This window comes from Jaculus jaculus, chromosome 5 (assembly GCF_020740685.1).
Source record: "Jaculus jaculus isolate mJacJac1 chromosome 5, mJacJac1.mat.Y.cur, whole genome shotgun sequence".
NCBI classification, from domain to species: Eukaryota; Metazoa; Chordata; class Mammalia; order Rodentia; family Dipodidae; genus Jaculus; species Jaculus jaculus.
In genome coordinates, this window is record NC_059106.1 from 101236754 (window position 1) to 101261205 (window position 24452).

General features: G+C 37.9%; 1 protein-coding gene across 4 annotated transcripts in view; it reads left to right on the plus strand.

The window, feature by feature from the left end:
• The window catches only part of Pde4b (phosphodiesterase 4B), a 467475-nt gene that overhangs the window by 39417 nt on the left and 403606 nt on the right, over positions 1-24452 (plus strand). The gene's annotated exons all lie outside the window — the stretch shown is intronic.

Below are 24452 nucleotides of genomic sequence, written 5' to 3' on the forward strand. Positions count from 1 at the left end.
AGTGATCAGAGTACAAGGGCAGAGGTCCCCGTGGGTGTGGAGATCCCACGAGTGTGTGAATGGAGCACAGTGCTGGAGGTCCCAGCCATTGTGCAAATGGAGCACAGCAGTGGAGGTCCCCGCAGGTGTGCGATCAGAGCACAGCGCAGAGGGCTGGTAGGCGCACGTCTGAGCACAGCTGCTTGGGGCTGGGGTGCAGCGGCTGTATGTGGGGCGTAGACTACCCACCCTAGAGGGGATCCGCGATGCCCTGTTTTTCCCAACTCTGTGCCCTCCCACTGGGAAGAAGACCCTGATAACCCTTCATTTCTTGCCTTTCTTTCCCCAGTATTTGCAGCACAGCTAGGCAGTCGCCATCTTGGCCGGAAGTCCTACCTGTTTATTCTTATTTATTTATTTGAGAGCGAGTACTTTCCATCTTAAGCATATTTCTTAAACAGCTGCTTATTTGTAAGTCTTCCCAGATTATGTGCCAAACAATAAATATGGGTAAATAATTAAAAGGTTTCTGAGGCAAACTGTTCCAAAGTACCTTAATAATTAAGCTGGACACTTCTTTGCAGCATTATGTTGCCTTGTGGTCACTACCATCTGAAAAGAGAAAGTTCTCTAACCATATGTGAGGGTAACATTAATATATAAATATGAATATCAAGTGTAGTGCTTACAGGGCAGTTTGGTAAGCATAATATATACATTTTAGCCAGAGAAGAGCAGGCTTTATACCCCTAAGGCTCATGACCTCCCCTGCCATAGGCTTTTGATTATGTTTTCATTACCAGGCATGTATTCCCTCCCACACAGAAGCTCTACATTCCAATTAGAGAGAAGTTGGATTCCCCTAGAGCAGACATGCCACTATTGCTACCTTTCGGTCATTTGCCCGATCTGGCCAAACTTGAGGCACTCAGTGTCCACTGTTTTCACCACTGATGATTTCTGTCTCCCACAGGGCTGCATGCAGTGCAGCTTTTTCCAGCTTTCAGTTGGCTGGTCTACAGGGAGGAGGTTTTCAGTTCAACCCCAGCTTGATTTCTCAGTAACCTTGCCACCCAGACATGTGAAGTCTTCACCAATAGAGTCTTACTTATAGGAAATTAAGGGCCTTGGCAATAGCCTGTAGTATTTTGGAGGCAATGGGGAGTTTCCTGGCTAACAACTCACTGGAAGGTATTCCAAGCTAGCACTGAAGACTTTTTAGTAGCAATCTATGGCTTCTGGATGTGCCATCATCCAAAAAGGTAGGTTTTCATATATCTTATTCAGAATATCTTGAATTTTGACTGACCCTTCCTCCTGCCTTTCTTTTATTCAGTCTCTTCCCCTGGCCTCACTTAGGACATTCCACTCCATGTAATACGTTATTCTACTTACATACTTTCAATACCATGCCCTTAAGTCCTTTCCTCTCCTCCATCCCTCGTAGCCTTTTTCTAGCTTACTGCCCTCTACTACCAATTTTTGGTTCCAGCTCGCACACAAATCTAAACATTTGTATCTAGGATCCATGTATGAGAGAGAACATGCCATGTTTGGCTTTCTTGACCTCACTTAGTATAATCCTTTCCAAATCCATCCATTTCCCTGTAAATTTCATAATTTAATTTTTTCATTACCACTGAATAGAACTCCAATGTGTAAATGTACCACATCTTTATTATCCATTCACCTGTTTAAGGACATGTAGGCAGGTTCCATTTCCTAGCTATTGTGAATAGAGCAGCAATAAACATGGTTATGAAAGTATCTCTAAGATAGTGATAAGAGTCATTAGGATATATGCCTAGGAGTGCTACAGCTTTGTCATATGGTAAATCTATTTTTGCTGTCTGAAGAACCTCCAAACTGATTTTCACAATGGCTGTACCAAAGTATATTCCCATCAAATGTGTAGAAGGGACTTTTTCTCCATCCTTGCTAACATTTACTCTCATTTGTTTTCTTGATGGTAGCCATTCTGACAATGAGATGAAATCTCAAAGTAGTTTTAATTTCCATTTCCCTGATGGTTAAGGATGTCAAATACTTTCTTAGATGTTTATATGCCATCTATGTTTCTTCCTTTGAGAACTCTCTATTTAGTTCCATAGCCTATTTTTAATTGGGTTGTTTTATTTCTTATTGTATTGTTTTTTGATTTCTTTGTATAATATGGATATTAATCCTCTGTCAGATGTATAGCTAGCAAAGATTTTGTCCCATTCTGTAGGTTGTCTCTTTGCTATAGTCATAGTGTTCTTTGCTATGCAAAAGCATTGTAATTTCAAGACATCCCAGTGGTTGATTAGTGGTTTTATTTCCTGAGCAATTAGGCTTATATTCAGAAAGTTGTTGCCTATTCCAGTATGTTGAAGGGTTTCCTCTATCTTTTCCTCTAGCAGTTGCAGAGTTTCAGATCTGATGAAAAAGTGCTTGATCCATTTGTATTTGATTATTGTGTATGGAGAAAGACAATGAACTATTTTCATTCATGCATACATATATATATATATATATATATATATATATATATATATATATATATATATATATATGGATAGATTTCCAGCACCACTTGTTGAAGATGCTGTCTTTTCTCCAATGAATAGTTTTGGAATTTTTGTCAAAAATCAGATGATTATAGCTGCCTGAATTAATATCTGGGTCCTCTTTTCTGTTCCATTAATCTACGTGTATTTGTGTCAGTACCATGCTCTTTTTGTTATTATGCCTTTGTAATACAGCTTAAAATCAGGTATGGTGATACCACCAGCCTTATTTTTGTTCCTCAAAATTGTTTTGGCTAGTCAAGATTCTTTGGGCTTACAAATTAATTTTAGGATTTTTTTCTTTCTATTTCTGTGACGAATGCCATTGAAAATTTAATGGGGTTTGCACTAAATGTGTGGATTGCTTTTGGTAAGATTGACATTTTCACAATATTGATTCTTCCAATCCAAGAACATGGGATGTCTTTCCATATCTTAGTGTCTTCTGCAATTTCTTGCTTCAGTGTTTTAAAGTTCTCATTGTAGAGATCCTTCGCTTCCTTGGATAGGTTTATTCCAAGATACTTTATTTATTTATCTTTTTTGAGGCAATTGTGAGTGGGAAAGATTCCCTGACTTCATCCTCTGTATGTTTGTTGTTAGTATATAAGAAAGCTACTTGTTTCTTTGTGTTTATTTTGTATCCTGCTACATTGCTAAAAGTGTTTATCAGCTCTAACAGTTTGCTGGTCCTTTATGTATATCATCTGCAGATAATGATAATTTGATCTCTTCCTTTCCAATTTGTACCCCTTTTATTAATTTTATCTCTTGCTTTCCAATTTGTAACCCTTTTGTGAGTGTCTCTTGCCTTATTGCTATAGTTAAGACTTCCAGTACTATATTAAGTAAAAGTGGGGATAGTGGATACTCTTGTCTTGTTCCTGAATTTAGTGGAAAAGCTTCAAGTTTTCCAGGTTCCAGATCAGTCTGGGTCTGAGTCAGACACTGACCCCAATAATGACAAAAGAAAAAGACAAAGTCCCTATGAATCTGAAAGCATCAAAGGCAACAATACTCTACTCCCAAATACAGCTTAATTGGCAATTGTAAAGCCATCCATGAATATGTAACCCATAACCTGCCCTCACTTAGAAATAGAGATTAGCACTTCCAGGAGAGGCCTATGTACCTGCTTTTTTTTTTTTTTTTTTTGTCAGTCAGCCTTGTTACTTTTTGGGGTGGCTTCAAATCTCACCAATATTTAGTGTCCACGTCAATTTCTCCATGTTGTGCTGTGAATCTAGTGATGGATGCCCTGAAATTGGGAGTTTGAATATGCTCTCCAGAGGGTTGCAGTGCTGTCAGTTGGGAGAAGGGTGCAGGAAGCCTGAAGTTGTACTGGAACTACTAAGCTCGTCCTGCCTGTGTCCCCTTCAGCAGCTCCTCTGCTGTCTTCCCTTCAGGTTTCTTCATTTGTATGGAGGCTGATGAGGTTGGAAGATCCCCTTATTTTGTCTTTGCTCCTGCAGCTGGACACTGGGCAGGCATGCAGATCTGCACAGGTCTGTGTGGAACACTTCCGTGTCTGCAAGTGCTTCAGTGGGATTCTGGCTGATTTTCTCCTTTCTGATTGATTTTAGTCTCTCCTGCTTCTCTGCTGTGGTCGATAAAAATCTATATACCTTCACTTTCAGACAAAGTGTGTATTTTGCTGTTGTTTACTCAAATCCCTCCCTAGGCTGGATTGGTGTGACTCCTATGCAGCCATCTTACCAGAAGTCAGAATTTCTGTAATTTCTAAGTGATCCCCTGACATTTCTTTCTTTTCTCTGCATTCTGCCAAAGTCCATGTGTTTATGAAGGCATTTCCCAGATGCTCACTGGTGTCCTTTATGCACACAATTGGTGTCAGGCCTGCACTCAGGGCACTCAGAGTTCCTGGACTCAGGAGACTTTCATCTACTGACAGTTGTGTGAAATACACACCCAAGATTTTACTATTGTTGAAAGTAAAATTCTAGTACTATAGGAAGTTATTAGAGAAATGAGTTGCCACCACAGAGTGGTCTTTAATGAGATAGAGGTTAGAAAGACTGAACTAGGAATGTGTATTTCTTAACAATAAGCTCTTGTGTTGAACAATTGCTGATGGCACTATGTTTGGAGGCTGTGTAAAGTTTGGGAGATGGGTCCTTATAGAAGAAGTGGGTCCCTGAAGATATGTCTTTGAAGGTTGTACTTGGTCACCAGTCCTTTCTTCTTCCTCTTCTTCCTGTCTAGCATCAGTTAAGAAATGTCACCTGCCACATGCTCTCACCACTATGGTTCTGGTTCCAAGCTTATGGGGCTGACTGGACATTGGAAAACCAAAATAAATATTTCCTTCAATCAATTGTTTCTACACTTTTTTTTTTTTTACTTTTTTCTTTTATTTGTTGGAGAGAGGGAGAGAAAGAGAAAGAGAGAGAGAGAGAGAGAGCGAGCAGGGCTTTCAGCTGTTGCAAATAAACTCCAGACACATTTGCCCCCTTGTGCACATGTGTGACATTGCACACTTGCATCACTGTGTGTCTGGCTTATGTGGACCCTGAAGATTCAAATATGAGTTCGTAGACTTTGCAGTCAAGCACCTTAACTGATAAGCCATATTTCTAGCCCTCTGTTCAGTTTTTAACACGGCAAAACAAAAATAATTAACATACATGTGAATTATTGTGTTGACCAAAGTAATGACAAATTAGATGTTTTCTAGGCTTTTAGTGACATTGAGGTTCTATTGCATTGTATATGTTTACTTAAAATGCAATTTATAAGTCATATTTGACAGTCATACTTTTAGTATACCAGAGTAAACTGCTCTTTGAAAGAATGATTTTCTATTATATACTGAATTAGACTGTCAAATAATTGATACCAAACTTATATTTTTCTTTTACTATAAGATTTTTCTTATTGTAAATAATTATCATTTGCAGTGACCATTAAGAAAGCACTCAAGAAGAAGAAGTAGCTTAGGGAAGAAAAGGGGTTGTTTCAGTCTATAGTCTTGAGGGAAGTCTCATCATGGTGAGGAATGCATGGTTCAAGTAGGAAACTGCCACCTGTTTGGATGGATGGGGTCTAAGTACTGGGCTTAGTTTAGGCCTGTGCTAATAAACCTCAAAGTCTGCCCCAAGTGACATGCCTTATCCAAGCAAAGCTCAGCCTTTCAAGTTACCACCAGCTTGAGACTGAATATGAGACTATCACAAACACATGAGGCTGTGGGGGACATTTCATACTAAAACTACCAAATATCAAGCTATACTTCAAAGGAGAGTATTATATGAACATACTTAACACCATATTTCTCCACAGCATAGCTGCTTTTATTACATTAATCTAGTAGTATGGACATAAGAGGATATATCCAAATTCTTCATCCAATTTTATCTGAACAATATCCTATTTTTCCAGTGCATATAAGTCAGGAGACTGTTCATAATGTTGTACCAAACCATTTTAATATTTCAGACATTTAAGACACCATGGATTTTCTTCTTGGGCATACTTCACATGCGTCTTGGTTATGTAGGACCTGACTCGTCATAATTATTCTGGAATCCTGGCTGACAGCATCCATTATCCAAAACATTTTCATAGGTACAAGAGAGCAGAGAAGAACTCTGGAAGCCCTCTCTCTGAGCAAGAAACTGTTTGATTTTATCCAATTCAAATCATTGGTCATATTTGATCACATGCCCCATGTCTTCACAGGGGCTCAGGAAGTGCTACGTTACCATCTGTCTAGGTGGAAAACAAATGGTTGGGATACATGGTAAGTGACACTCATTACTTTCATATAATATTAATAGTCTGAAAGAATCATTTTATCACACTAGAACACTTAATTTAACAAATTTAACTGTTGGTTACTATACTATGGTTGTTGCGTAACAATTTAAAATATAGGGCTGGAGGGATGGCCCTAGCAGTTAAGGTGCTTGCTTGCAAAGTCAAAGACCCAAGTTTGATTTTCCAGGACCCACATAAGCCAGATACACAAAGTAGCACATGTGTCAGGAGTTTATTTGTAGTGACTGAAGGCCCTGGTGCACCCATTCTTTCTCTATCTGCCTCTTTCTTTCTCTCTGTCATGCTCTCAAATAGATAAAATAAATAAACAGAATTTAAAAATATACAAAATCTATATCATACATACTTGTTTTTGGTTGATTTTCTACCCACTCTGTCCATGGAAAACCTGCTCCATTTTAAGCTAATTAAAAGTAATAACTTTCTCTCTCTCTCTCTGCCTCTTTCTCTCTCTCAAATAAATAAATAAATTATATTCTGATTTTAAAAAAGCCTGGTGTGGTAGCATATGCTCTTAATCCCAGCACTTGAGAGGCAGAGGTAGGAGGATAGCTGTGAGTTTGAGCCCACCCTGAGAATATTTAGTGAATTCCAGGTCAGCCTGGGCCAGAGTGGGACCATACCTTGAAAAACCAATAAATAAACAAATAAATAAAATAAAAATGAAGATAAAAAAGAGAGTCTGAAACCGGGCATGGTGGTGCACACCTTTAATCCCGGCACTTGAGAGGCAGAGGTAGGAGGATCACTGTGAGTTTGAGGCTACCCTGAAACTACATAGTGAATTCCAGGTCAGCCTGAGCCAGAGTGAGACCCGACCTCAAAAACCAAAACAAAACAAAGCAAAACAAAACAAAACAGAAAAAGAGTTTGAATGGTTGAATGGTACTTTGTGTGGGTAGATAAAGTTGCCTTCAGAAGTCATAGTTGTTCAGTGAAAATTCTAGTTCTGTGTATGGGTTATGCCCCTATGAGTTGTTGGTTAAAGAGGTTCCTATAGCTCCCCAAATACAAGCTATTGCCACTGGTCTTGACTGCCACAGAACTAGAAGGTAACACCGTATTGTTAATGACATGACATACATTGGTTGCAGGACATAGAGAAATCAAGCTGGAACTGAGGTGGAAGTTTCCTCTCTACTGGATAGCTTGCATAGCACAATAAAGTGCTATGCATACAGCTGGGAGAGACACATTATCAGCAGTCTTACTCATCTATGGATTATGTGTGTTACACTACGAACTTGTTGGGCAAGTGTGCCCACTGGTGCAATAGTGGCAGTGGCATAACTGTTATGGGTGTAACCAACTACTTTCTAATTGTCCTTCATACCTGGTACTGTAAATTTGGCTAAAATCTTATAAATGGGGAGGCCATAGGTGAGAGAAGGGAAGCTACTGCTATTGTTTTGACAAATGGTTATATTGTACCTTCTAAATATATATGTTTATGGCCAAGTTTAGTACTACTCCCAGTTTTGATTAACAAAGCTTCTTTTTGCATGTACTACAGAGATTAATATCTGGTTAGAGTGCTGAGATTAAATGACTATTGAGTGCTCAGCCCTTAATAGGATGATTATATCACTTCTTCTAGGGTTTAGAGAGCATTGTTGAAGAGGAGATGGAGAGACTTTAAGAGCCAGAGCATGGGTAGCAGTACTGTGGAACTCTGTCTCCTGGACATGACATGGACATTGTACTCATGAGCTCATAGCAGCATGGTTATTTTCATAAAATCTGTATAAATTTGGGCCTATCAACATTACTTGATGGCCAAGGGTGGGGTTTGTGAGGCTCCATTTTTCCTTGAGGAGCTATTGGAAGTTAAAGGATACTGGGACACATGAAACATTTTCATACAAGTATGTAGTATGCTTTGAGTACATCCTCTCCGATCTTTCTCTTTCTCCCCTCCTTTTCTTGTCAGTTATCATTGTTCTAGACAGATTCACCTCTACTCCCATGTCATGTACATATATAATTTCATGTAGGTATACCTATCTAGGAGACACAAGTGATAGAAAACATGTAATACTTGTCTTTCTGAGTCTGAATTCATGTTTCTTTAATTGTCCTTTGCGTTTTTGTTATGCTCTTTAAATGGTGATGGTCATATTCTTGGACAGTGTTTTACTAGTGCTCACTTGCTTTGTCTTCTAATGCTGCTTCTGACCCAGAACAGACAAAATTTTCAGATTATTTTAGACTCTTACATACTTGCAGATGGCACTTTTGAATGGTCATTTCATGTTCAACTTCCTTAGGTGAAGTGGCAGCAGTGTATGAATATCTTTTAATTATCACTTTAAACTAAAGTATTAATTTATGTACACTGATAACTTAGTTAATTTATCCATTCCTTTATTCAACACACCTTTATTGCACTCCTGTGTTTAAGATATCAAAATTGATTAAATTATATGGGAATCATTAAAAACTTATAAGAAGAAGAACTGGAGAGATGGCTTAGTGGTTAAGGCACTTGCCTATGAAGCATAATGACCTAGGTTTGACTGCCCAGAACCCACATAAACCAGATGCACATGGTGGTGCATGTGTTTGGAGTTTGTTTGCAGTGACTACAGGCCCTGGCATGCCAATTCTCTACCCCCATAAATAAATAAATAAAAATAGAATATTAAATAATTTATAAGAAATGAAAAACACTATGCTTATGTAAGTTAGTTGTGCTTTAGTGTCACAAAGGTCCTATTATTTTGAGTGCAATTGGCAATAAATGTTCAATTGAAAATTCAGTAGCAGGGGATAGACTATAGTCGTTCATGAAATCATTTGAGGAGTATTATATGCATTTGGAAAATAGTTTCCTTGTAGGTGCTAGTTTCTATCACTATTAAATATACTGGATCCATACTTGGTTCTTTCAACTAGCGTAAAGTGACTTTGTACCTGTAATAATGTTTATACTTTATAAATAACACAGATGATAGGGTTTATTTAAGACAGACAGGTCATATTCTTATGGATTTCATAATCAACTTGGGGAAATACATATGTTAAAGTATATAGCATAATGTTTTCTATGCTTAAAGATCCTGTTTTGTACCACAGAAATACCAAGAAGCTTTAGCTTAGTTCTCAATGACTAGAATCTGGGCAATTGAGATAAGTGACTGATATTTATACTTTATAATATTATGTTTATGTTCTCAGAAAATGGTAGCTGGTACTTTAGTAACCTGATTGATCTTTCCACATGAAGCTTCTCCATTAATGTATTTTCTAGAAAGCAGCAGCCATGTTAATAGTGGTCATTGCCTCTCTCAGCTATGAAAAATCTATGTAGTGTGAAGTTCTTATTTAAGCTTTTCTATTACCAAATAGATAATAATGGGTATTCTGGGGGGATTCTAAACCCCCTTATGAAGAAACTTATGTGACTTAAATGCATATATGTAGCTAGAGGTATAGTTAAAGAATTATATTTGGACTTCCGGTTAAGATGGCGGCGTAGGTACCACGCCAAAGCAGCCTAGGGGGGAAAAAGACCAAAAAAACTCAGCAAAATACACGTTTTTAATAAAAAGTGAGGTGTATAGGAAATTGAGGCGGCAGCGGAGAAGTAGAAGAGTTATAGAGCATCCAGAGCCTGCACAGGCGGGATAAGCGGCTCCAGCAGCTCAGGCAGCTCGGCCAAACGCCGCAGCCACGGCGCAGCAGAAAACCGCCAGACCAGCTCGAGCCGCAGGAAAAACCAGGTGCGGGATTTTCCCCTCACACCGTGCTCTCCGCAACTCGGGAAACGTGAGGGGAGAGCGGCAGCGAGCAGGGGAGGAGAAGACCGCGAGTTAGAACATGTGGAGCAGCGAGACAACCAGAGAAGCCGCGGCTCCCTCCCCTCCCCCACCGCCTGAGCCCAGCTCCAGCGAACACAGCAGCGGCCCGGGACCCGGCCACGCCAACTTGGGCTGAAGCGGGACCCAAGCAGGAGCAGAGTTCGGCAGCAACTTCAGCGGCTCCAGCACTGGTACCAGCGGCCACAGCAGCGGCGGACCCAGGAGTGGCAGCTGCGGCTTTGGGGGGAGCAGCGGCGGTGGTCACGGCAACGGCAGCTTCAGCAGGGGTGGTGGCTCTGGTGGTGGCAGCTACAACAGCAGCAGAGGCAGCAGCAGCGGCTCGGTTTGCCCCGTAGGATAAGCAAGTGCCCAGCTCCAGAAATCAGAACAGCAGCCCGACGACCCAGGCAGCAACTTGACTGAGACCAAAATCACCCAAGGTAACTGGGATTGCACCAGGGAAGGGTCTCACTGGTCACAAGCTGACTTGGATCCCTCAACAGACCAGAAATCTAAACCTCTTTGTTGATAGAAGATCTGGTCATTATAATAACTACTCTTGCATACATACTCGGGGCTGTTTTTGATTGAATGTGTACAGTGTTTAGTTAAATTTTAGAATCTACCTGTATTTTATTCCACTCAGCCTGCTTAAATACTCCTATAGCAGGGAATCTCAACCCCTAAGAACATCTTTGTAGATACTCTGAGAGTCTTAAGAGCCGCACCTAATACCTTAAGGTCCTACCCTGAAAATATATTACATCAAATCAATTGATACAGCTAAGAATACACAGCTAGCTAGAAAATCCAAGCATAAACTTAATCCAAGATGCAAAAATATATACATTATAACACAAGAAACACTAAAAAGCAAGATGATATAAATCCACCTAAAAGTATTAATGCATCAGAAATGTCCTCCAGAGAGAAAGAGTTAGAGGAAATGCCTGAGAAAGAGTTCAAAAGAATAATTATAAATATGTTCCAAGAGGTCAAAGAACACATGAAAACAATCAAGGAAGAAATCAAAGAGGAAATCAAAGGAATCAAAGAAGAGGCAGGACACCAATTTAATGAAATAAAGAAGGCAATACAAGACATAAATAGGGAAATAGAAATAATAAAGAAAAACCAGTCAGAATTACTAGCAATGAAGAACACAGTTAATGAAATAAAAAACTCTGTAGAAAATCTCACCAGTAGGATGGATGAGGGAGAGGACAGAATATCTAAGCTAGAAGACCAGGTGGCAGACCTAATGCAGTCCAACAAAGAGAAAGACAAACTTATAGAAAAGTATGAGTGGGAATTTCAAGATATTCGGGACACTATGAAAAGATCCAATATAAGAATTCAGGGCATAGTAGAAGGAGAAGAACTCCACTCCAGAGGCATAGTAGGCATCTTCAACAAAATCATAGAGGAAAATTTCCCCCAAATTGGGAAAGAGGTGCCAATACAGATACAGGAAGCCTTTAGAACCCCAGCCAGACAAAACCGAGAAAGAACCTCCCCTCGCCATATTATAATCAAACTTCCAAACACACAAACCAAAGAAAAATTATTGAAAGCAGTTAGAGAGAAAAATCAAGTTACCTACAAAAGCAAGCCCATCAGGATTACAGCAGATTATTCAACACAAACTTTTAAAGCCAGAAGGGCTTGGAGTGATATATTCCAAGTTCTGAAAGATAACAACTGTCAACCAAGGTTACTTTATCCTGCAAAGTTATCCATTCAAATAGATGGAGAAATAAAGACATTCCATGACAAAAGCAGGTTAAAGGAGTATTTGAAGACAAAACGAGCTCTACAGAAAATACTTGATAGAATCCTCCATGCTGAACAAAAGGAAAAGCACACATATAAGGAACCTAGAAAAAACAAGCTATACTCAAATACCAGTTAACAGAAGAGAGCACAGGTAGAACCAGTAACACACACACACACACACAAAAATGGCAAACAAATACACACCTTTCAATAATATCTCTTAATATCAACGGTCTCAATGCCCCAACGAAAAGACATAGATTTGCAGACTGGGTTAAAAAGCAGGATCCTACAATTTGTTGTCTCCAAGAAACTCACCTTTCTACAAAGGATAGACACTATCTTAGGGTGAAAGGTTGGAAGACGGTGTTTCAAGCAAATGGGCCTAGAAAACAAGCAGGGGTTGCTATCCTAATATCAGACAGGGTAGACTTTAGTCCGACGTTAGTCAAGAAAGATAAGGAAGGTCACTTTATATTGATTAAGGGCACACTCCAACAGGAGGACATTACAATCCTAAACATATATGCACCTAACATGGGGGCTCCCAAATTCTTCAAACAAACACTATTAGAACTAAGGTCACAGATAACACCAAACACAGTGGTGGTGGGTGACTTTAACACCCCACTCTCATCAATTGACAGGTCATCCAGGGAAAGAATAAACAGAGAGGCATCTGGACTAAATGAGGTCATAGAAGGAATGGACCTAACAGATATATACAGGACATTTCATCCAAAGGCTGCAGAATATACATTCTTTTCAGCAGCACATGGAACATTCTCTAAAATAGACCATATATTAGGACATAAAGCAAATCTTAACAAATTCAGGAAAATTGAAATAATTCCTTGCATTCTATCTGACCACAATGGAATTAAACTACAAATCAGTAGCAAGAAAGGCTATAGAGCATACACAAAATCATGGAAACTAAACAATACACTACTAAATGATGAGTGGGTCAATGAAGAAATCAAAAAGGAAATCAAAAAATTTATAGAGTCAAATGATAATGAGAACACAACATACCAAAATCTCTGGGACACAATGAAGGCAGTTCTAAGAGGTAAATTTATAGCCTTAAGTGCCTATATTAAGAAATTAGAAAGGTCGCAAGTAAACGACCTAATGCTTCGCCTTAAAGCCTTGGAAAAAGAAGAACAAGGCAAACCAAAAATGAGTAGACGGGAAGAAATAATAAAGATTAGGGCAGAAATTAATGAAATAGAAACAAAAAGAACAATCCAAAGAATTAATGAAACAAAGAGTTGGTTCTTTGAAAGGATAAACAAGATTGATAAACCCTTAGCAAATCTGGCCAAAAGAAAGAGAGAAGAGACACAAATTAATAAAATCAGAGATGAACAAGGTAACATCACAACAGATTCCAGAGAAATTCAAAAAATCATAGGGACATACTATAAAAGCATATACTCCACAAAGTATGAAAATCTGAAAGAAATGGATGATTTCCTTGATCTATATGACCTACCTAAATTAAATCAAAATGAGATTAATCACTTAAATAGACCTATAACAAACATGGAGATCCGAACAGTTATCAATAATCTCCCAACTAAAAAAAGCCCAGGCCCGGATGGATTCACTGCTGAATTTTACCAGACTTTTAAGGAAGAGCTAACACCATTGCTTCTTAAGCTTTTCCAGGAAATAGAAAAAGAAGGAATTCTACCAAACTCCTTCTATGAGGCCAGCATCACCCTGATACCGAAACCAGGCAAAGATAGAACAAAAAAAGAAAATTACAGACCAATCTCCCTCATGAACATAGATGCAAAAATTCTCAACAAAATATTGTCAAACAGAATACAAGAGTATATCAAAAAGATCATTCACCCTGACCAAGTAGGCTTTATCCCAGAGATGCAGGGATGGTTCAACATACGCAAATCTATAAATGTAATACATTACATAAACGGGTTGAAGGACAAAAATTACATGATCATCTCATTAGATGCAGAGAAAGCATTTGACAAAATCCAACATCCCTTCATGATAAAAGTCCTACAGAGACTGGGAATAGAAGGAACATATCTCAATATAATAAAGGCTATTTATGACAAGCCTACAGCCAACATATTACTAAATGGGGAAAAACTGGAAGCTTTTCCACTAAAATCAGGAACAAGACAAGGGTGTCCACTGTCCCCACTTTTATTTAATATAGTTTTGGAAGTCTTAGCCATAGCAATAAGGCAAGAGACACACATAAAAGGGATACAAATTGGAAAGGAAGAAATCAAGCTATCATTATTTGCAGATGACATGATTCTATACATAAAGGACCCTAGAGACTCTACTAGCAAGCTGTTAGAGCTGATCAAAACCTACAGCAATGTAGTAGGATACAAAATAAATACACAGAAATCAGTAGCCTTCATATATGCTAACAACAAACACACAGAGGATGAAATCAGAGAATCACTCCCATTCAAAATTGCATCAAAAAAAATAAAATACCTTGGAATAAACCTAACCAAGGAAGTAAAGAATCTATACAATGAGAACTTTAAAACACTCAAGCGAGAAATTGCAGAAGACACTAGAAAGTGGAGAAACATCCCTTGTTCCTGGATTGGAAGAATCAATATTGTGAAAATGGCAATCTTACCTAAAGCAATCTACACATTTAATGCAATCCCTATCAAAATTCCAAAGGCTTTCTTCATGGAAATAGAAAAAACAATCCAAAAATTCATTTGGAATCACAAAAAACCTCGAATATCTAAAATAATACTGAGCAATAAAAAAGAGGCTGGTGGTATCACCATACCTGATTTTAACCTATACTACAGAGCCATAGTCACAAAAACAGCATGGTACTGGCACAAAAACAGACATGTACATCAGTGGAACAGAATAGAGGACTCAGATGTAAGCCCAAGTAGCTATAGCCACCTGATATTCGATAAAAATGCCAAAAATTCTCATTGGAGAAGATACAGCCTCTTCAGCAAATGGTGTTTTGAAAACTGGATAAATATCTGCAGAAGGATGAAAATAGATTCTTCTCTCTCGCCATGCACAAGAATTAAGTCCAAATGGATTAAAGACCTTAACATCAGACCGGAAACTTTGAAACTGCTAGAGGAAAAAGTAGGGGAAACCCTTCAACATATTGGTCTTGGCAAAGACTTTCTGAATACAACCCCAATTGCTCAGGCAATAAAACCACAGATTAACCACTGGGACCTAATGAAATTACAAAGATTTTACACCGCAAAGGACACAGTGAAAAAAGCAAAGAGGCAACGTACAGAATGGGAAAAAATCTTCGCCAGCTATATATCTGATAGAGGATTAATATCTAGGATATACAAAGAACTCAAAAAGTTAAATAATAAGGAATCAAACAAGCCAATCAAAAAATGGGCTATGGAGCTAAATAGAGAGTTCTCAAAGGAAGAAATACGAATGGCATATAAGCATCTAAAAAAATGTTCTACATCACTAGTCATCAGGGAAATGCAGATTAAAACTACATTGATATTCCATCTCACTCCTGTCAGATTGGCCACCATCATGAAAACAAATGATCATAAATGTTGGCGGGGATGTGGAAAAAAAGGAACCCTTCTTCACTGCTGGTGGGAATGCAATGTGGTCCAGCCATTGTGGAAAACAGTGTGGAGGTTCCTAAAACAGCTAGAGATTGATTTACCATATGACCCAGCTATAGCGCTCCTAGGCATATATCCAAAGGACTCATCTCATTTCCTTAGAAGTACATGCTCAACCATGTTTATTGCTGCTCAATTTATAATAGCTGGGAAATGGAACCAGCCTAGATGTCCCTCAACAGATGAGTGGATAATGAAGATGTGGTACATTTATACAATGGAGTTCTACTCAGCAGTAAGGAAAAATGAAGTTATGAAATTTGCAGAAAAATGGATGGACCTGGAAAGTATTATACTAAGTCAGGTAACCCAGGCCCAGAAAGCCAAGCGCCATATGTTCTCTCTCATATGTGGATCGTAGCTACAGATGACTGGGCTTCTGCGTGAGAATGAAAATACTTAGTAGCAGAGGCCAGTAAGTTGAAAAGGAGACATAAAGGGTGGAGAAAGGAAGGGAGGAGGATACTTAATAGGTTGATATTGTATATATGTAATTACAATGATTGTAATGGGGAGGTAATATGATGGAGAATGGAATTAAACGGGAAAGTGTGGGGGTGGGGAGGGAGGGAATTACCATGGGATATATTTTATAATCATGAAAAATGTTAATAAAATTTTAAAAAAAAAGAATTATATTTGGCTGAAAGGAAATAACATTTATTCTACTTCAAATGTAGAATATGATAGTCATTGGCAGTGCTCAAGGAGGATGCTGGTAGCAGCAGTGGTTGTTTTTAAACAAAAAAAGTGAAGAAAAATGAACTGGAATTATTAATGCCAAAATATTGTTGCTAGAACATATAAGCATGTGTTTAGCTAGTTCCTAGAACAACATATAATTTTAGAGATTTGTAAAATATGTATTGTTATAAGATCCATGAATCTTAGCCTTATTAGTAAGTAATGATGAAACAAGATAGATCATTTTCTTTTCTTCCTTTATTTATGTTGAAGCACAAAAGACCCTGGATAGCCAAAACAATCCACAGTAATAAAGAAAGAAAGAAAAAGAAAGAAAGAAAGAAAGAAAGAAAGAATAAAGGCTAGAGGTATCACCATACCTTATTTAAAGGTATATCACACAGCTATAGGAAAAAAAAAAAAAAAAAAAAAAAAAAAACCTGCATGGTACTGGCACAAAACACATGTAGACCAATGGATAAGAATAGAACATTAAAATATAAACCTATGAGGCTATAGCCATCTGAATTTTGACAAAAGTACCAAAAATATTCACTAGAAAAGGCAGCTTTGTCAACAAATTGTACTGGGACAACTAGATATCTATGTGAAGAAGACTAAAGCTAGGTCATTATATCTTACCATGCATAAGAATCAACCTTAACATAAGAACTGAAACTGAAAGTTCTAGAGGGAAAACACTTCAAGTTTTAGGCACAGATAAGAACTTATGAATAAGACTCCAGTCACTTGGGAAATAAGGCCAACAATCAACAAATGGGACTTCATGGAATTAAAAAGCTCTGTAAAGAAAAGGAAATTCTTTTTTTATTTTTTTAAAAAAATTATTTATTTTCAAGCAGAGATATATCCAGAGAGACAGAGAGAGAAAGGGCATGCCAAGGCTTCTAGCCACTGCAAATGAACTCCAGATGCATGTGCCCCTTGTTCATCTGACTTATGTGGGTCCTGGGGAATTGAATCTGGGTCCTTTGGCTTTGCAGGCAAATGCCTTAACACCTAAGCCATTTCTCCAGCCCAAGAAAAGGGAATTCTTAATTGAGTGAAGATTCACCTACAGAGTGAGAGAAAATCTGTGTCAGCTATACATCTGACAGAAGCCTCATATCTAGAATATATAAAGAACTTAAAATAAATAGTTAGAAATCAAACAATGCCATACAAATGGGCTATGGAAGTAAACAAAGAATCATTTAATAGAAGAAATACAGATGACTGGTAAGTGTTTTTGAAACTATTTAATTTTCAGGGAAATACAAATTAAAATAACTCACTCTGGGCAGAAAAGCTATCATAAGGAAAACAAATGTCAATTGGTGGTAAGGGTGAGGGGAAAGAAACACCCTTAGTCACAGTTGATGGAAATGCAAACTGGGACAGCCACTATGAAAATCAGTGTGGAGATTTCTCAAATAGCTAAAAATAGCATTTACGCTAAGGACTCCTTTGGACTTTTAAAGAACATCCAAGAATTTTAAGGAATATTTGTCTTAGGAATAAAAGCCACAGTCTGTGTTACCAAGAATCAATGTTCTTTTTTTTTTTTATTGTGAATTAGTGTTGCTTTGTCAGTTAGAATGGATAGAGACTGGTACAAAACTTCGAAGAACTGAGGTTCCTTGAACTTTCACTTACAGGTGTATTTTGAGGCAGATGTTTAGAGGTCACGTGGCCATATGTTTTGGGGATCAGTTTTACCATTTAGATTATTCCTTCAATGGCTGCTAGGCATGTGTGTTCATGTTATAGCTTGCTGAATTCTTGAAGACCATTTACTATTTGGGTTATATATTAATCAGAACTGCTGAGTTTTTGCCTTTTGAGTAAGGGTCATTTTTTTCTCCATAAGTGTTTATGGTTCTAAATTATTTGACAAGAGGTTTGGTAAATCTGAATATTTTCCTGAAGGAAAGATACTGGATAATTTGCTCAGCCATCCCGAGATAGAAATTAGATTTGACCAAAAAGTAATTAGTTCTTCAGTTGGTCAATATAGAATTAGATAAGAGGCAGAATCAACCTGAAGCTCTGTGTTATTTACTAAAAAGAGGACTGGAAATGGAGGAAAAATGTACAAGGGATTATGCCTTGTCTAGTGCACTCTGACTTACTTAGTGTCTCTGCAAAGCTATTTTTGGGAAATATTATCAATTTTTTTCTCCTTAGATGTATTAATACTATAAAAAGTCTTATAAACAAGGTTTTTCAGTAGAATTAAAAACGCACTGTGCTCTTTTCCACATAGTTGGGACCAGGTATTTACTGAGTGATGATTATGTGTCATGCAACATATCTTGTTGCCTCAGAAAAAAATCTAGATGAGTGATTATTTTCTCTTGAATATTCTTTGGATTATATTTAAGAGAAATTGTAGGAGCAAAATATTCCATTGGCTGATAAACTAGCTCTTCTTTTATTTTTTTAATCAAGAAAGCCCAGAATTAGGCAACTGTGATCATTACCTGATTGATAATATTGGAAAAATATGAGCCCCAGAACCAAGGTCTTTTCCCCATTAACTGGATGCCACATAGAAATACTTCTTAATGCAGCCCTACTTACCCAGAACCAAACTAAAGAAAAACAGATGACAGAGAGATGCTTCAATTCCCAGATAATTATGAATGAATATAGGACTACTAAATTAGATAGTTGAACACAGTGATTATTCCTATATTGATATATTAGAATGTGCAAGAGCCAGATTTTTTAAAAGCCTTAAAATGTTACTGGCTTTGCTTTGAATTTCAGAGCATGAGATTTTTAAGTGTGAAATGGGAAATGCAAATACATATTGTGCAAAGTAGATATATTTCCAAAGGCCCACAGTAGGTACTCAGGAATTCATAGCTAATTTCTTTCTGTAGTTTTTTTTTTCTTTTGGTATATGTGTAGTGGGGTGTGTGTGTGTGTGTGTGTGTGTGTGTGTGTGTGTGTGTGTATGTTCTATGCATGGGTATGTGCTGACCCAGCACCCCATGTGCTTGTCTGGGGTGCCCCATGGGCTGACTTGCAGAGTCCAGAGGAAAAAAAAAAGACCAGAGCATGCTTTTTATAAGCCCCTGCAATTCTGTGGTTTCAGATCCCCAAATGACTATGGATACAGATGTGCATGGCCTTGGCCAGGTGGTTATGTGGATTCTGAAGATATGGACTCTCCAGTCCTGTCAGGTTTTCATGCTTGCACAGGAAGCACACACCCATGGAGTCATTGTTCTAGCCTTGTTAATTTATTATATAATATTTCTGCTAGTGTGAGTAAAGAAAAATCAAGAAGCTATTGTGGTAGGCTTCCAAAGATAAAACACACGAGATCTCTGGCTCTAAAGGAGATGGCACAGTTTGGTTGCCAAAAATTGATATTCACACATCAGACAGGTCAAATGAATCCTAGATAAAACAATGCAACACTGTAGAACCCAGAAATTTAGAGTGGGAATATGTGTGTGTGTGTGTGTGTGTGTGTGTGACACAACTAGAAATTTTACATTCTTGTCCTCTACTCCCATCTCTATTTAGAATCTCTTTCCCAAATGTGTCCATAATAGAACACTTTTAATAGATTCACAGGTACTCTTGAGGACGTTAGCCTTCCACACTGTGCATGTAATTACAATAAATACTCTTTTGCTTGTGATTATGATTACCATGGTTTTTGTTTGACCTCAGTTCCATATTAAGGTCTTCTCCAAAAATCCACACATTTGCCAGGCATGGTGACTCAAGCCTTTAGCCCCAGCACTTGAGAGGCAGAGGTAGGAGGATCCCTATGAGTTTGAGGCCACCCTGAGACTACATAGGGAATTTCAAGTCAGCCTGAGACCCTACCTCAAAAAAAAAAAAAAAATCCACTTGTCTCTAAATTATGTCTTTAAATTGTCTCCTTAAGTAGAAAATATTCAGATGCTCACATGAGTACAGGAGCTCTCAGATGTGTTGTACTGCTTGTTATCTTTTACTTCTCCCACGTCCATAGCAGCTATTGATTAGAGCATTCTTTCCAACTGAAGATAGCCTTACCAACCCTTATCATCATATTTCAGGTAGCCACAATCAATTACTTGACATGACACATGAGATAACTCTAATTCCTTCATGCTGACATAAGGGTTTCTGAGTCTAAAAGAGTTCATGCTCACTGTTGTACCATTTAGTCCAGGAAATGTATATCTAGGAAACTTGGCCAGCTATATTTAGTATTGCCACTTTAAAAAACCTCAATATATGCTGGAATCTTACAACATCAACTCAGAGATCAAAGTGGAGTGCAGGGGTTTGCAAGTATTACCATTTATCAGAATCACAGGAAGACATGCTAAATGAGCATTTTCCAGGTTCCACCCTATACCATGTGATCTGGAAGGGAATAAACACTAAAAACAGAGTGCTTAGGAAAATACAACTCCAAGTGATACAGTAAGATCAGTCAGAGACACATTGGTGAAGCATGGGTGCAACATAAGGCCATACAATCATAGACAAAAAAGTCTTGGACACCATTAGGAGCATTTTGACACTAAATTGCTTAGTTCTCAATTTTTTTCTATAAGAAAACCAAGATACTGAAATTATTTTCAATTCAGCATGAGACTATACTCTAAACATTTAATAAAAGTAATGCCTCAGCAAATTTTTATTTCTTTTTTTGTTTGTTTGTTTGTTTTGTTTTTGAGGTAGGGTCTTACTCTAGCTCAGGCTGACCTGAAATTGACTATGTAGTCTCAGGGTAGCCTCAAACTCACTACAGTCTTCCTACCTCTGCCTCCTGTGCGGTAGGATTAAAGACATGCACCATCACATCCAGTCCTTTTTTGCATTTTTTTAAAATTTTTTTTTGGTTCATTATTTATTTATTTATTTGAGAGCGACAGACATAGAGAGAAAGACAGATAGAGGGAGAGAGAGAGAATGGGTGCGTCAGGGCTTCCAGCCACTGCAAACGAACTCCAGACGCGTGCGCCCCCTTGTGCATCTGGCTAACGTGGGACCTGGGGAACCCAGCCTCGAACCGGGGTCCTTAGGCTTCACAGGCAAGCGCTTAACCGCTAAGCCATCTCTCCAGCCCCCTTTTTGCATTTTTTAATAAAAAGTTTGAATATTGTTCTATTGGGAAATGGAGACAGTGTTCTTCCAAGAAATGTTACCTATTTCAGTCTTCAGAGAATCAGGGTATAATTCCCTAAAGTCCATACCATATTTGCCATCTGTTCTGAAAATTTTAGTTCCTGAGGAGAAAATTTTACTTTAAGTATGGAAAAGTGAAAAATAAAATCCAGCAAGTAACTGCATAGAAACTGGAATTTCCTTCTTTACAAGTAATACTTGAAAATGAATGTGATAATGTCTCTAATGCTTTCTAGATCTTGCAGGAAGCATACTATTCAAATATATGTACTAAATCACTTTGCAAATAAAGGCAATTTAAGGTTTCCATTACAATTAGTTCACTTAAAGAATTACTGTGCCAAATATATGTCATCAATATATTTAAATGTCTATGGGTGAGAAACTGAGAAACAGAAAGCTTGAAAAGATTGCCTAAGGATGACATATATGGCTTTGGTTTAATCTTAAAGCATGGACTTTTCATAAATAATTCATTCATGTAGGACATTGTCCTTGATTGTACTTCAATTTACTGAATATTTAATTTGTTTCACATAAGTATTTTCACATGCATATTCTTTCTATATTCTGGCATTTTTGTACTTTGTAATTTTAATAAGAACATTAGCATTACTCTTTCAGAAATATAATGCTATCTGTTTCAAAATAGTTCTTAATTATAATGCCATGTTTTTTTTTATTTTATTTTTATTTATTTTTTAAATTTATTTATTTATTTGAATGCGACAGACACAGAGAGAAAGACAGGTAGAGGGAGAGAGAGAGAATGGGCGCGCCAGGGCCTCCAGCCACTGCAGAAAACTCCGGATGCATGAGCCCCCTTGTGCATCTGGCTAACGTGGGACCTGGGGAACCGAGCCTCGAACCGGGGTCCTTAGGCTTCACAGGCAAGTGCTTAACCGCTAAGCCATCTCTCCAGCCCGTAATGCCATGTTTTTGTACAGAATAAATGATAGCTTAGAATTGAGAATTCCATAAATCTTGACCTGCTCAGAGTTTTGAATACTAAATTATTTAGATTTTGTGCAGATGTCTAGGTCTCTCACCTTGGCATGGTCTTCCTTTTTTATCAACCTGGGATTTTTAATAAGTAGTTTTAAGAAGCCCATTAAAAATTATTGCTTATTACATATTTTAGCCATCTGATAAATTAGTTGCATTTGAAATATTTCCCTAGATTTTAACCATCATCATCATCACCTTTATCCAGTAAGTAAAAATTAAATTTAGATAATATTTGATAAGCTAAATGAAGCCTCCTTTTGTAACTCCACTCTAGAAGCAGAAGGAAGAGGGGGAAAAGTAGAAGGAAAGAGATTCATAGACATAGATATTGTGTCTATTACCTAAGGGATATGTGTCACTTGGGTTACCATTGCCCAAACTGTTGCTTTTGTTTTGAAATCATCAGTAAGCCCTCGCAGCATGGACTATTCTGTGGAGATTGCCTCCTGCCTTTGGCAGAGCTCTGGCTTCTCTGTGAATCACTGCTCAGCACACAGTGATATCATTGTGCTGTCTGAAAAGTGAAGCCTGCTGGGTATTGGTGCAGCTACTCCACTGAGAAGGTCACAGGTTCATGTTTGCTCTGCCTTCTGTCTGACAAGAAGTGTTCCCACTAACAAAATACAGAACTGCAGCCTCTCTCTGAATATGTGGGGTTTAGATTTCAATGGAATCCCATCAGTTGTGGCTAAAAGGCTGTCAAAATGATGAATTTAAGACACAGTTTATGTCCATAGTCTGCCACTTTAGGGTGTCTTTCAGTATCTCTTTTCCATGGCTGTACAAATGAAGTTGCCTAAGAACTTGGTTGAAGTGACTGAAAATGAGGTATATGTGGCTTTAGGGGAGCCCAGAGTGAGTACTTTTGTAGTGTAACTACACGACTTTTTAAAGCAAATGTCTATTGAATACCTCACATGTGCCCAGGTACTCTGATAGGTACTACAGCTTGTGTGATAAATAAATTATCAGAGACTTCTGTTCTCATAGAACTTGTTTCCTAGTGAGGGGTTGCAAACAAGAGGAATGTCAAGAGTGACAAAAGAGATTAGAAGAACAAAGCTGAGAAGGAGGATAAGGGTGCTATTCATATAAGGTCATGAGTGCAAGCCACTCTGAGGAAAGATATATGATGGATGGGCTGCATGTAAATTCAATATGTATTTTATATATATTATATTTGAAAATATCACACTAAGGAAATGCAAAGGCCATTTTTAAACTGTACATATATAATAAAAACATAAAATAATATTTTTGTCCTGTATCTTTTTCCCAGTAGAGGTATCACAGGGTTAAAATGATATACCTCATATATAATACACTGTAACTGCTTTGTAGCAACTGAAGATGTACAGAAAATGGTGTTTTGACTGTCTATCTTTAGTGTTCAGCTGTTGCTGTCATGATTCAGAAATTTGGATCTGTGCCTTAAGAGGCACTTTTCTTTCACTGTGAAACATCTCATGGAATCTAAACTATAATTACAGGCTAGGGTTCTAGAATGTAAGTTGTTGTTATGAAGGGAGGGTGTTCTTCCTTATTGTTCTCATGTGTATTTGTAGGATCCTTACTTTGAGTTTGCTCACATTTAGATAAAGATGGCATATCTTTGGCAACAGTGTATGGCAGGCAGTACCGTTTGTTTTAATGGATACAAAACAAAGAGATCCCAGTATGTGCCAGGAAATCCAGACACAATCTAGCAATGGTACTTGGCAGAAATGGGAGGGAGGAGGGGAGAAATGCTGTGCCTTTCTTTGTTGGTTTGTGTGAAGTGGCGTTTTACAGTTATCTTCTAAAAACTCGTGTGCATTAAAAAATGAAAACAAAATTAAAAGGGTGTGATAAGACTAGGCTTATTAAGACTTTCATTCCTTGCCTCTAAAAACAAAATGAAAATACTGGTTGTAGCGAATGGAGCTCAAAGAAAAGAGCTTTAAATCCTATCTCCACCTGAAAGTCACTGTAAGTTCCATACCCAGCACTCTCATGCTCATGAGAAAGAAGTATCTAACCAATAGTCCCCACAAAAACATCATAAATGTCTTCAGAATGTAAATGTG